The sequence below is a fragment of the Poeciliopsis prolifica genome, unplaced genomic scaffold (assembly GCF_027474105.1).
Source record: "Poeciliopsis prolifica strain line A6 unplaced genomic scaffold, Auburn_PproV2 SCAFFOLD103, whole genome shotgun sequence".
Classification (NCBI taxonomy): Eukaryota; Metazoa; Chordata; class Actinopteri; order Cyprinodontiformes; family Poeciliidae; genus Poeciliopsis; species Poeciliopsis prolifica.
The window spans coordinates 667840-681405 of record NW_026562478.1 but is presented as its reverse complement, the minus strand read 5'-3'; the positions used below and the strand labels follow the sequence as shown (position 1 = coordinate 681405).

The 13566-nt window shown below is 36.9% G+C and overlaps 1 pseudogene; it reads left to right on the top strand.

The window, feature by feature from the left end:
• Positions 1-776: 776 nt before the first annotated feature.
• On the top strand, positions 777-3935 carry LOC129354100 (hatching enzyme 1.2-like; annotated as a pseudogene).
• Positions 3936-13566: the final 9631 nt, after the last annotated feature.

The window sequence follows — 13566 nt, the reverse complement described above, 5'->3', positions numbered from 1 at the left end:
ATGAAGATCCCATGTTGCAATGAAGCAGCCGACTGATTGACAGATTCAAATGTCTTCAACAATGTGGCAATTGTTAAGTGGAGGAACAAGAAAGTGAGTTAATAGTCGCAGTCCTGGATTAACTGGTCCATCCACATGCCTGCTGTCATCACATTAAATGTGGTTTCTGACATGAATGAAAACAAACTTTCGCCACATGCTTAGAAAAACTTCTTCCATCCACAGTGAAGCTCTTTAAACGAGTCAGTTTGAGAGTTTGGAGGCCCCTGAGAGAACCAGGACATGCGACATGGAAACTTTACTACAAATAAATAATTTAGCTTCTAATATCTCTGAATTCATTCTGTGAATTTTCTGATCATTAAAGTCCAAACTGTTCAGCTCAAAGCTTTTCCTATTATCCACTTCAGGTTTATTCTCAGGGCAATTAAATCCCAATCAGAGTAATAATAATGTAAGCTCATTAAAATGTACTTAACATTTAACTGAACATTAAACGTTGAGGTTGTTTTTAGCTCTTTCTGTTTTTGTGAGTATACTTCTATTTCTGAATTGTAGATCTGACTTTTTCTAAACAATTACATTTTATTACACCTTTACATTGATAGTTTCAAAACAATAATTCAAGTGGCAAATTAAATATTTGCATATAACTTAACATTTGACAACTTCCTTCAAGTGATGGGAAAAAAAAAAGCTGTGTTCCCATTTTGGTCCAAGATCAATAAGATACTTGACAGGTGACTGATGCACAAACAATGAGCCCTGAGGCACACCCCGTGTTCGCAGCGTTTAAAAGGTGGGAGGCTGAGCTGCTTCTGCATCCAGCCTCAGACTCCTGGACTGACAGGTAGCCTCTTCTCCTCCACTCACATTCCTCTCTTATTGCTTTAACAAACTGCTTTTATCTTCCAAGACTTGAACTGTTATCTTAACAACAAAACTCTGTTTAGATTTGGATTTTTTCAGGTCAGAAGCTTCCCTGCAGAAAAGCAAGATGTTTAGAGTTTTCTTCTTCTTCTTCCTCACCATCTCGATGGCAAGGACGGCGGCTGTTCCTCTGGTAAGTTTGAAGGGAGACAAATAAAACTAATTTGTTTCATCCAACATAGGGAAGCCTAATGTGTTTAGATATATTGGGTTTGCAATGCAGCATCAACAGCAAATATCCAAACCATCATGAAGCAGAAGAAATGTGGTTGTCATTAAATGCTGAAATCTCTGTTTGTGTTGCAGAAAGCAGATGACAGTGAAAACCAAATCAGTGAGTAGAAAAAATAAAAGAAACCTGAAGTGAAACTGAAATCTCTGACATGTGGATTTCTTTCCTTCCTCCCACAGATGAGGACATGGATGTCACAGAAATCATCTCCAAAGCAAACGAAGGCATAAGTAAGAGAGCAATTTCACACAACCCAACAGCTTTGAATGTAATTTTATATTTGCAAGTCAAGACAAAAAAATAATCATCATCTATTAATAAATCGACTGATTCATTTCTCAGAAATTAGCTTAATGGTTTGCCTTTGTCAAATCTTCAAGCCTGATAAGAAACTGGATATTTTTAATCTGCATAAGGAACTGTCCCTACATTTCACTAGTGATCAATCGGTTTATTTGCAGTCTGTACAATTTCTAACCAGGATAGCAAAGCATTTTAAAAATATTGTAAAAGTATAAAACAATACATTGGTTCCTTGTGTGTAATAAGAATAAGTAGTAAAAGACTCTGTACTCTCCTGGAGTGCTTTCATTGGCCAGCTCAATGCAGCATGTCTTGTTCAAGATGCAGAGGTCAAAGAATACACAAAAATCCTTTGTGTCATAAGAATCAATGTTCTTCACTCTGTTGTGTGTTTTGTGTTTCTGCAGAGACTCCACTGGTCCACGGTGACATTGCTCTGAGCAAATGAGGAACGCAGTCCCATGCACCGCCACCGGCTGCAAATGGCCCAAACTGGAAAATATGTCTACATTCCCGTCTACATCTCCAGATCTTACTGTGAGCAAAACCAGCACCTGAATAAACACACAAGACTTTAAAATGATGCAAACTTTTCCAAGTTCTTTCATGTTTATTTCAGAAGGCAGAGGGAACAGTAGATGATGTCTGTGTTGGAGTTTGTTTTGTAGTTAGGACCTTGGTGTAAGATGTTTTGTTTTGCAGCCACGGCAGAGCGTAACATCATCATCAAGGGCCTGGTGAGCTTCCACGCCTCACCTGCATTCGCTTTGTCTGGAGGATTTCATCACACCAAAGGAACTTCCTTCACTTCTACTCAGGATCCGGGTAGGAACTCAGTCACATACCGTGACTTTTACTTCCACACATTTCCACTGATTTCCTCCTGATCTCCCCGTCAGGTGCTGGTCCTACCTGGGCCGTCAGCGTGGAGCACAGTTTGTGTCTCTTAGTAGAAATGGCTGCGTGTATCACTCCACGGTGCAGCATGAGTCAACCACGCTCTGGGCTTCCACCACGAACATGTCCGCTCTGACAGAGACTCCTTCGTCCAGGTCCTCACCCAGAACATCATCCCAGGTGGCTCAGTCACACAACCGTGGCTTAATGCTTCTATCTGCAGAACATCTTGGTTAGATCTGAAAACAGAAGTATTTTAAACAAGTCATACATTTCTGTATTTTGCACATTTGGACACAAATGAAAAAAAAACTATTTGCATTCAGATCCATTCAGCCATTCATAGGGAACTTAATACTTTCCAAATGACCAAAATCAGAGAACTCAGCAGGTTTTTGTGTGGGAAGTTTGGAAACTGACATTTAAACTGTAAGATCACATTGCCTCATGTTCTACTTTTATCTATGCAATGGAAAAGTGACATTTTCTGAAAAAGTGACAATTTAAAAAGTTAACTTTTTTTCTTAATCAGGGAAGGAACACAACTTTGAGAAGGTGCAGACTAACAACCTGGGCACTCCCTACGACTTCAACTCCATTATGCATTACTCCAAGTGAGTCTTGGCTTCAAAAATACCTTCTATTGTGTTACACACAGCTTGCTGTTTTCAGTCTGACTGTGACTGCAGATGCATTTTGTTCATCACTTCCTCCTTCTTCCAGGACCGCCTTCTCCAGAAACGGCCAACCGACTCTCCTTTCCAAAGCTAATCCTTCCCTCGACTTTGGAAGAGCCTCATCGATGAGCGCCAACGACATCGCCCGCATCAACAGGCTCTACGGATGCTGTGAGTAAAATATTGATCTTTTCAAACATTTCTCTAGCATTTCCAGCAGCTGTATGACTTACGGTACTTTTTCTCTCAGCTTAAGTTTCAACACCATAAAGGAGAAACTTCAGCTCGCCAGCTGACCTTCGGCTCTGACCTGCTCCTCTCTCAAAATCTCAGAGCTACAGAAACTCTTCCTCTGCTGTCTCATTTACTGCATTTAACTACTTAACTACATAACTGCTGAAGACAGTTGCTGAAGAAACAGATTTTTGGGTATTACATCTCAATCTGTTAATGTCAGAATACATATTGGTGCTTATTGGTGAAGGATTTCTTATCAAAAAAGGTTTTCTTTTATACTATGGTTTGGCTTTTTTTGCATCTGCTATAAAAAATGGAAAGGAATGTTTCAATTGAAGATAAATCTAAGGGGAATTTTGGTTAAGTAAATTATGTTGTGACATAAAAACTGTGTAAGATGGAAAGATGGACTGGACTGGTATAAAATATCTAAATAAAAGGCAATTATTCAAGAATGTACAATCTATGGAAATGTGAAATGTAAAAGTTCCCCAATTACATTTGGACTAAAAAGGTTTTTATCTACATAATGTTACAAGTTCTCATCCAACATGTTTTATTCTTGTGACCAACATGTTTTTTCTGAAATTTAATGGTATTGTAATTCATGTAATCCATTCAATCAAGTACCAAATAAAATTTGATCATTCCAACATCAATGTTTCTTTCTCTCTGTAACAGTTGGACATTTGGGACAAAGATCAGGGTTTCCTTAGTGCAGCACCACAAAATAAAAGCCTCCACACTTTCAGTGTGAAGTTGTTTAAAAATTAAATGCTAAAATAATGTAAAGCAGGTGAGATAAATAAAAGTATATATTCATAGACTATATTTGTGCTCTTATGCTAACCATACTCAGAGTTTTAAATGAGTTTAGATACAATAAAATGTTAATTCTTACTTTTATTTGAAGTAAGAATAAACATGGTTGTGACTTGTGAGACAGATGAGCAATGAAAACAAAAAATCAACTCCTCTATTTCCTCCTGCCATTGCCCTCTGAAGAAATGTTCCTCTCCTGGTCAAAAACACCAATCAGAGCCAGGAGGAGGGGCTTAGCGCTGCTAATCATCCTCCTGTACTCTTTTAAATCTGCTATTGATTGAAAAGCAACTCCAAGTTACAAAAAACCTGTTTATCTACCATAATCTGTGGCTTTGCTAACTAGCAGGCTATGTTGCGGTGAGCCAGCATAGCCTGTAGTTTTGTAAAAAGCAAGAGGATGAGAGTGATGGACAGCGCTAAGACCCTCCTACTGCCTCTGATTTGACTGATTTGCTTCTGCAGAGGATCTCGATTTTTCCACAGATTATCTGTTTTATGTGATACTGTCAGAACATAATGATAATATTAACAAGTATGTAAAAATATTTTTTCTATAAAAGTTACATTCTGGTGCTGTAAGTGATGAAACTTTTGTGATGGATACTCCTGTTACAAAGGATGTAGCTTTTAATTTGTTAGTTGAGAACAGAAACGCTGACTTACAAAATGCCAGTGTGCTTTGTGTCATAATATAAACATATTTCTGTTCTTTATGTGGTCAATATCATGACCTCCCTGCACAAATGTTCTAGAATGTTATTAGTCGATAACAACTCTACTACTTCCAATGAAAGAATAGGCAAAATAACAATGACAGGATAAAATAAGCAATGAAAGCAGAAAAATATTGACTGAATCGCCCTAATCCTCCAGCTCCAAGGATTAAAAGAAAAGGAAAACAAACAAGTTTTCAGAAGAGATTTAAAATCACCTGGGAGAAAACAGCCCAACATTTATTTCACTTTCTCATCTGGAAGAGCTAAAAGCATTTTGTTTTCAGTTGGACTTCTGTTTTTTCCATTTGTATTTTTGTAAAAACAGATTTGCTTCTATGTTCACGTGAGCTGCATGTTGTTAAAAGCTGCTACATTGTGCAAAGACGGGACCAAACAGTGATGCACTTCACCTGCAACTTGTAACAGCACTGGTTTATTTTGGGAACAGATTGTCCCATCTGGAATAATGATGGATATAAAAAGCTTGGTCAGCAGTTTCTTGTGTCAGACGGGATCTGAGCCTCAGCTGCTCCGTCAGGTAAACGGCTCTCTGACTCTTCTTTAACTCCCATTTGTTTTCTTCATCATGTTTACATGCTTTCAAACTGAAACAGAAAGAAAGCATATTTTCTTTTCGTGTCACGATGAAGCTTCAGGACCTTCATCATGATCCCGGTTTTTCTGTCCCTTCTCTTCAACTCAGTGGAAACTGTCGACACGGTAAGTTTATGATGGGATCAGTTCGTTTTACTGATTCACCTCACAGCTTAGACAAAACCCAAGATTTATGAAAGGCTGTTCTTCGTTTTGATTGTATTTATTTTTTAAAAAAGAAAAGTTTCAACATGTAAAAGACCAAAATGACGCAGTTTTCTTCCATCTGTGTTCCAGAGTCCTGTAGTAGAACCTGCTCAGTATCCCAGTGAGTTTGAAACAAAGATCAATTTTATCTGACACAGCAGAGGCATAAATTTAACCAAAGGTTCTGGCAACATTTCTTTCTCAGAAGAGTTTATGGATATCTTTAAAAGCATCCCACAACCACAAGCTGACAAAGGTGAGACACAAGCTCACAAAACAAAAACACCCAGCAGATAATAATGAGAAAAACGTATCATTTTAACTCTAATCCTTAAAATAACAACAAATACGCATTGTTTTGATGTCAGATGAATTTAAAATTGCAGTCTTGTTTTTGCATTCCTGTCTGTGTTTGTCTGTCATTTGCTGTGTCGCAGAGCCAAAGCGATATGATGACATTGCTATGCCAAAAATCTTAAAGAGGAATGCAGACCCGTGCACCATCACAGGCTGCAAGTGGTTCAAATCCGGAGAGTACGTCTACATACCGTACTACATCGACACTAATTACTGTAAGCATCATGTGACAAAACAGGCAAAAAAACTGACAGCTGAAGTTAAAATGACTAAACCCTCTGTTGAAACTTTAAGTTTTTTCAAAGATTTCTCAGGTGCTGTTAAACAGATCAATGATGCTTCAGTATGACTTTTCCAAACATCCTGGTTTTTATTTTGGATTCTTAAAAATCCAATTATTACCCTCTAAAGAACTGGCCTATTGATTTAGCCAAAGTGCAAACCACTGCTGTGAAATCATGTGCTTTCACTTGCATTCAGTCAATCGACAATAGAGAGACATTAGGGGCAGGCTTTCATCAAATCTCATTTTGACAGGTGCCACGCCCCTTTTACAGGAAGTCCCGCCTTAGATGAACGGAAGTCCCGCCTTAGATGAACGGAAGTCCCGCCTTAGATGAACGGAAGTCCCGCCTTAGAACACCGGAAGTCCCGCCTTAGATGACCGGAAGTCCCGCCTTACACCCACCCCATCCCTCCCTTCCTCCCTTTCGAATGTGACGGGTGCCTCCTCCTCCTCCTCCTCCTCCTCCTCCTCCTCCTCCTCCTCCTCCTCCTCCTCCTCCTCCTTCTTCTCTCCTCCTCGTCCTCCTCCTCGGCCTCCTCCTCCTCGTCCTCCTCCTCCTCCTCCTTCTCTTGATTTTTTCTTTTTTAAAGAGTAATACCAATACAACAACAGTTATTTAATCAAGAAAAATGTATATAATTATATACTATGCCTACTGAAGTTTAAATAGATTTGGAATGGAGATGTTACTTCTGATTCTGTGACTGGCCTACGACTGGGGTCTGAGCTGGGGGCTTGATCAATATAGGTACGGCCTGTGAAATCCCTTCGGGGTCGTTCTCAGTGACATATGGTCTGTGTGTTAGGTTTTTCTGTTTTCTCTCTGCTGAATTCAGAAAATGCCGTATATCTGACTTTCTTTTTAAGAGTAATACAGCACCAACAACAGTTATTTAATCAAGTAAAATGTATATAATTATATACTAAACCTAGTGAAGTTGAAATAGATGCCGGAGATGTTGCTTCTGATTCTGTGTCTGTGTTCAGCCAGGCCTACAACTGGAGGTCTGAGCTGCGATACGCAGGGCCTGCGAGAGAAGGAATGTACTAGTTGCATACTTGCAAACTTGCAGGATGCAGACAGAATGATAAATTAGCCACCTCGGGGGAATTCAGAGCGATACAGAATGACAAATTAGCCACCTCGGGGGAATTCAGAGCAAGGCCCTCATGAACCCTGGTGGTTCATGAGGGCAAACCAGACCACATCTGGTTTCTCTGTTTTTCTCTCTGTTTATTTTTTTAAGACAGAAGAAATGTTTAGAAACACCCGCTCTCCTCCTGTCATACGATATTACAACAGGCTTCTGATTTTTCACAAGTAAAGCTCCTCAGCTGCGCCGCAGCGGGTCAATGCAGAGGGGGGAGTGCTAATTGCCTTGTTGTGTGTCTGGGGCAGTCGTGAGGGGAAAAAAAAAAAGCCCCTGCCCCCTGCAAATACATACGTCTAAAGAAAACCTGCTATTTAACTACATTATTTATGGTAGCATGACTAGTTAGTACTGACTACAAGTTTGTGATTTCTTTCATGCTTTCTCCAAAATAGTAAATGCCGGTTTAAACACATTTGAAACTCATAGATTTTCTGTAACACTCACTAGTGTGATACATTTCAGTAAATGTTTCTCATTTGTACATGTACTTCTTAAGAATATGTGACTGTTTGTAAGCAGGCCAACGGGAGGTTATTCAAATTAAACTTTTAACTTTCCTTGGTTAAAGAATTTGTCCAGAATTTTCCAAAATTTATCCTCGCATCATTGTAAATGCTACTTTGGTTCAATTTTTTTCCTGCTGCTGAATCAACACTGATCTTCCCAGAGCTTCATGCTTTCTCCAAAATAGTAAACGCCGGTATAAACACATTTGAAACTCATACATTTTTCTCTGTAACACTCGCTAGTGTGAAACATGTCAGTAAAAGTTTCTCATTTGTAAATTTATTTCTTAAGAATATGTGACACTTATTAAACTGACCTTACTGAGACTACTCATATTTAAGTTTTAGCTTTCCCCAGAGTTGAAAGTTTTTTTTTCTCTCTTTCTTTCTTTATTTTTTCTTAACACTGCGCAACTACGCTCCGACATGGTAAATTATTTTGTTACCTTTATCATTATCCACTACTTTTGTCTCTAACTTATATGCTGTATGTTTCTCGGCCCAAATGATGCTTTTTTTCCTCCATCCATCATTTTACACACTTGATGTGTTCAATAACGAAATATAGTTGTTGAATTTTCCGTTACTGAAGCTTATAAATGATCAATGTAAACTTTCAGTCTGTATTCAGATAGTGAATACAATTCCTATTATTTAGAGTTGATGCGTGCACTTGGATTTCTATCAATTTATTGAATGATGGTCTGCGTAAACATTTATCAAACTGAATGGCCATTCAGGTTTCATATAATTTTTTTATTTTGGTTTCTGTTGCACAACTTCAAATATATGCTGGCTATCAACCAACCATTCAATCAGTGATTTTTTTTTCTTTTTTTAAAAAAATAACCCCTCTCACATCTTCTGACAACTAGCCCAACTTATAATAACATTAACTAAGTTTGCTAATGGTGCACTTTACCTAAAAACAAATATTAAAAAAAAAACATACTCACTACACAGCCCTTCTCCCAGAGTTGGTCACAACATGGTGATTGTTTTTTTTTTTACCGTTAAAATTATCTACAGCTTTTGTTCCTTGCTTCTCATGATGCTATCTGTTCACTAATGTTCACTAATGTTCACCTCTTGTAAATGATAAGCTTATTAACGAACAATATGAACCATCAGCATGTGTTAAAGAAGATCATATCAGCCAGATGAAGTAAAAATATCATGATACTCAAAGCAATCAAAAATATATTGATCTGAAAGGTAATTTCTCCTTTTCAGGGAGCTTAGACTGAATGAAAGGAATTATTGAAATATACGACGAAATATTTAATTTTTAGAATTTCGATAATAGAACTTCAACTATGAATTGAAAGATTACATTGTATTTATTAAGTGAAGATCACTTAATAAATCAACTGTTAATTAGTCATCATACTATGTAAATGACTAACAAAATTTGAACAAACAAGAAACTTGACTACCTCAAGGGATTTCTCACATTGGAGAATCAACTGTCTGATTTTCTTTAGCCCACTAAATTTAACCTTACCAAAGCTCTGCAGTAAAGCAAACAGGTACTTAGTTTGAAGCCAGAATCAGATGCCTTCAGCCTTCTGCTGAACCTGGACTTTGGCCGCTCTCGGTGTAAAATAAAACATCAGACTTTTTAAAAAATTGTCCGAGTGAACATCACTTAATTATCATCAACTAGTTGTTTATACTCATCTTAAACCATTGGCAGGAATCTTTGGATAAAACACAAAAAAAAAAAAAAAGCTTTATCAGTTAATCTATTTAAATTGAGTCCACGCAACAACAAAAAAAATAAAAAGTGAACTATATGAAAGTAGTGAAGATGTTGTGTGCTAAATGTTTAACGTTTTAACATGCCCAGCAGACACCACACCATTTCTGCTCAAGCAAACCACAAGGTTTTGAACAGGACAACTATGTCAAAAAATAAATAAAAAATGAGACCGTGTATCTTTATTGTATGTAGCAAATATATTGCTGCTGGTGCTGCTGCTGCTGTAGGTAGAAAATAAAAGAAGTTTTGCAGAGAATAATATTCTGGATGAGTTTAAGAATATTCTTTGCCAAAATTACACAGTGTAACTACACTTGTATTTTATATGTTGCAGTAATTGAATCTTTTGAGGCAATTGGTTTGCATAAATTTAAGTAAATCCAACCTATTTTCCTGCTCTACATACTTAGCTAGCAATTTGCCAGTTAGCTTCCCAGTCTGAATTTCTGTGCAACGTCTTTATTCAGTCAACTCTTCTATCCTGTACTCCAATTCTATTCCAGAACTCCGATATTCTACATCCATTTTGTGAATGTTTTGCTTGCTTGTTGATCTTCAGCATGCTCTGAAGGCAGTATCTGGTTTCTCTTACTTTAAACCGCCCAACTTGCACCTGATTGGCACTTTAGCCTTTTGATTCCCTCCCAGTGAGGCGGTGCTTCACAAAGCAAATTGATTGTCAATCTGCTCTCTGCCTGGTGGTTGTTTCAGAAGATGAGGAAACATGGTGACTGAGGTTTACAGCCAACTAGCCAAATTATGCAGCTTTTTTTTTAGTAGATAGCGGTCCTAAAACTACATACCTTTAAAAATATGAACAAATATGTTCAATTCCTTAATTATTTGATTCATGGGTGATACAAGTTTGGTCATTTGGAATGCAACTCAAGGACTGTGGCTTCTTAATGTAAGTGTTTCTGCTACTGCACAAGAAACAAGGTTAAAAGATCACAGTTCTATTTACTGAGAGCAAGACTATGTCTAGTTATCAGGACAGACTGAGACCTAAAAAAAACTGTTGGATCCATATGACACAATTATGATCTTAATATGACAGAGGAGGGAACCGGTTATCTGCTCCAACAATGTATTAGCCTTCAAGGAAATCATTTGGATACAAAGAGCAGAAATATCTCAACATCAGATTATTATTATTGTTTTTACTCTTATATCAGTGATTTAAAACATTTTTTAAATTTTTGATACCATGCGGTGCCATGCAGTACCATGTGGTCAACCGCAAAGTTGTGCGTGAATGTAAAAGTCAATTATTTTTGTCACCCAAAGAAAATTGTAATGTGTTTATTATGAGTAGGATTAACCGAGCTGAAGGGAAAACAAAGAAAAAAGGAGAAATAAATATTCAGCGATACAGAATTGACTCAGCAAATATGAACCTAGGAAATTATTGAAACCTTCAAGAATTTTATGTGGCGTAAGATATTTAAGAAAAATAATCCTGATTCCATACTCATGAATTTCTTTATCTGGTTGTTATCTCTAAAATACGTTTTTATGTTGAACCCCAGACATCTCACCTCTTTCCCACAGTTTTTTACACTTTGTTCCACTACTTATAGTCAATGTTTTAAAAAAAATAAAAAACCCAGTACAGAGTTTTGAAGCGATGGAGGAAATTTACGTCAATATGGAACCTGTTGAACAAAGTGCATCTCATCCCACAGGTAAGAACAAAGTTACAGAGAAATATAGTATGTATTTAATTTAATTACATTTTGCTAAGGCTCAGGTTTCTGTTCAGGTTTCTGTTCAGGTAGCAGCAGCTCCAAAGAGAGGCTCTGCCTCGGTGTGGCCGTATCTTTGGGAATCCTGAACGTTTTCCTTTTGACCGAACTCATCGCCCTCAGTGTACACAGTGAGTCTTGTTATAGTCATCTTAAAGATGTAAAATGAGTACATTTTATGTTTCTGTTATAAAAAAAATGTCATTGATTCCTTTCTGAAATCGAACTGATGAATTAGCAAGGGTATAAAATCCTTCTGTTTTAGACTTTTTAGACTTTGTATACTGTAAATTATGTTGTACAAGATAGTGTGACTCATATCTTTTGCTTCGTAAATAAAAATTAAGATCGTAATTTTTGACAACAGCTTCTTAATATTGCAAGGGATGACCTTTGCCAGCTCAGACACCAGGCAATGGTATATGGGAAAATGCACAGTAAATTTTGTAAAGTGTAAATTTTGATGTTACAGAGAAAAACACCAATCTCTGCTTTCATCAACACATAAAACATTGCTCATCATTTCTCTTCAGTTGTACAAATTGTAACCTTTCTTAATTTAATTCAGTTGATTTTAAAATGCAAATTTTACGATAGGTAATCTAAAGACAGTTTACAAAAAAACCCAAAATAATTTTCCATTCTACTTATCAAACAGCGCAGCAATTTAAATGTATTATTTAAGTCAGTAAAAAAAAACAAACAAGCATAAAAGTTAAGTAATCGGAGTTTTAAAAAAAAATTGCAGATTGCATCATGTCATTGACTTGTCATTGACTTGACTTGTTTATATGCTTCTTCCTCTTCAAATTACTGTTATCCTATCATTGACCGATTTTATCCATATTTTCAGGGAAAGCCTGTGGAACCAACATGTACGATTGCTACCTTTCTTCTTTGTTGCTTTCATAGAGTAGGAACACCACAAAATGAATAACCTCACCGACTGAACTTTGAAATGAATAAAAAGTCATTCGGTTAATCATTCAGATACTCAGAATTATTTGAATTTCTTTCTTAGACAGGAACCCAGTTCCTCCATTATTATTATCATCATCATCATCATCGTCACAGTTCTGATTACAGACACTCTCAGTGAGTGCCGGTTGGAGACTGACTCTTTCCATCTTTAAGATGACTAGAACAAGCTCCTCACTGTTGAATCCATGGTGTCGGCATCACTTTATTACAAATGATAGTAAATAATTGGACATGTAGAAATATAATTTTACCAAGATAGAGCTTGAGCCGCTGTTACTGGACACAACTGGAGTTCCATAAAGTCAGGCAGTAAAAGTCACATTAAGACACAATCAGAACTTATCATGCTAAACAGATCCTTCGCACAAAAACCATCCTCCAACGTTTGTTTATCATGTCAGAGTTTTAACAAGAAAGAAAGAAAAAACACAGAGTCCAACCGGTAAAATTGTTCCTTTATAAATCACAACGGTTGAAAGTGTACATTTTATCTTTAGGCTTTTATGCAACAACGTGCTAATAAGCTACGTTATTTGTCGTTAGTTAATAGTATCATTCTGAACACGACATCTAAACGTCGATCAGTACTGGACCTGGTCTTCTTTTCTTCTGCAGCCCCTGGAATAATAGCAACAACTGATCTCTGCTGTTCCTTAGGACCAAAATCTCCCTGTAAGGAGAAAAAAAAAATCAAAGTTTTGTTTCTTTTACATTGTTGTTTTTAGCGCACACAAATGATAGAGTACTTAATAAATTTTAATAAAAGTCTTTATTTAGATATATTATATTTGTTTAGACCAGAAAGGAAAGTTATTACGTAGTTATACGCTACAATTCAAAAGGGAAAAGTTTTTTAAAGTTTTGACAAACCTTAAAGTCTTTTCAGCTCGTGGAGGATCCGTTTCAGTGAAGTTATCAGTGAAGTTATCAGTGAAGTTATCAGTGAAGTTATCAGTGAAGTTATCAGTGAAGTTATCAGTGAAGTTAGCGTTCACGGAGGGAAACTTGTTGCTGTTCTGCTCAGTCAGAATGTTGCTGATGTCAGAAAAATCTGCTGTCATGTCATGAGCTGGAAACAAAATAAATAAATAAAATCAACAAACGTGTTTGCAAAAACAAGTTGCATCGTATTTTCACTTAAAACTTACAAAATAATT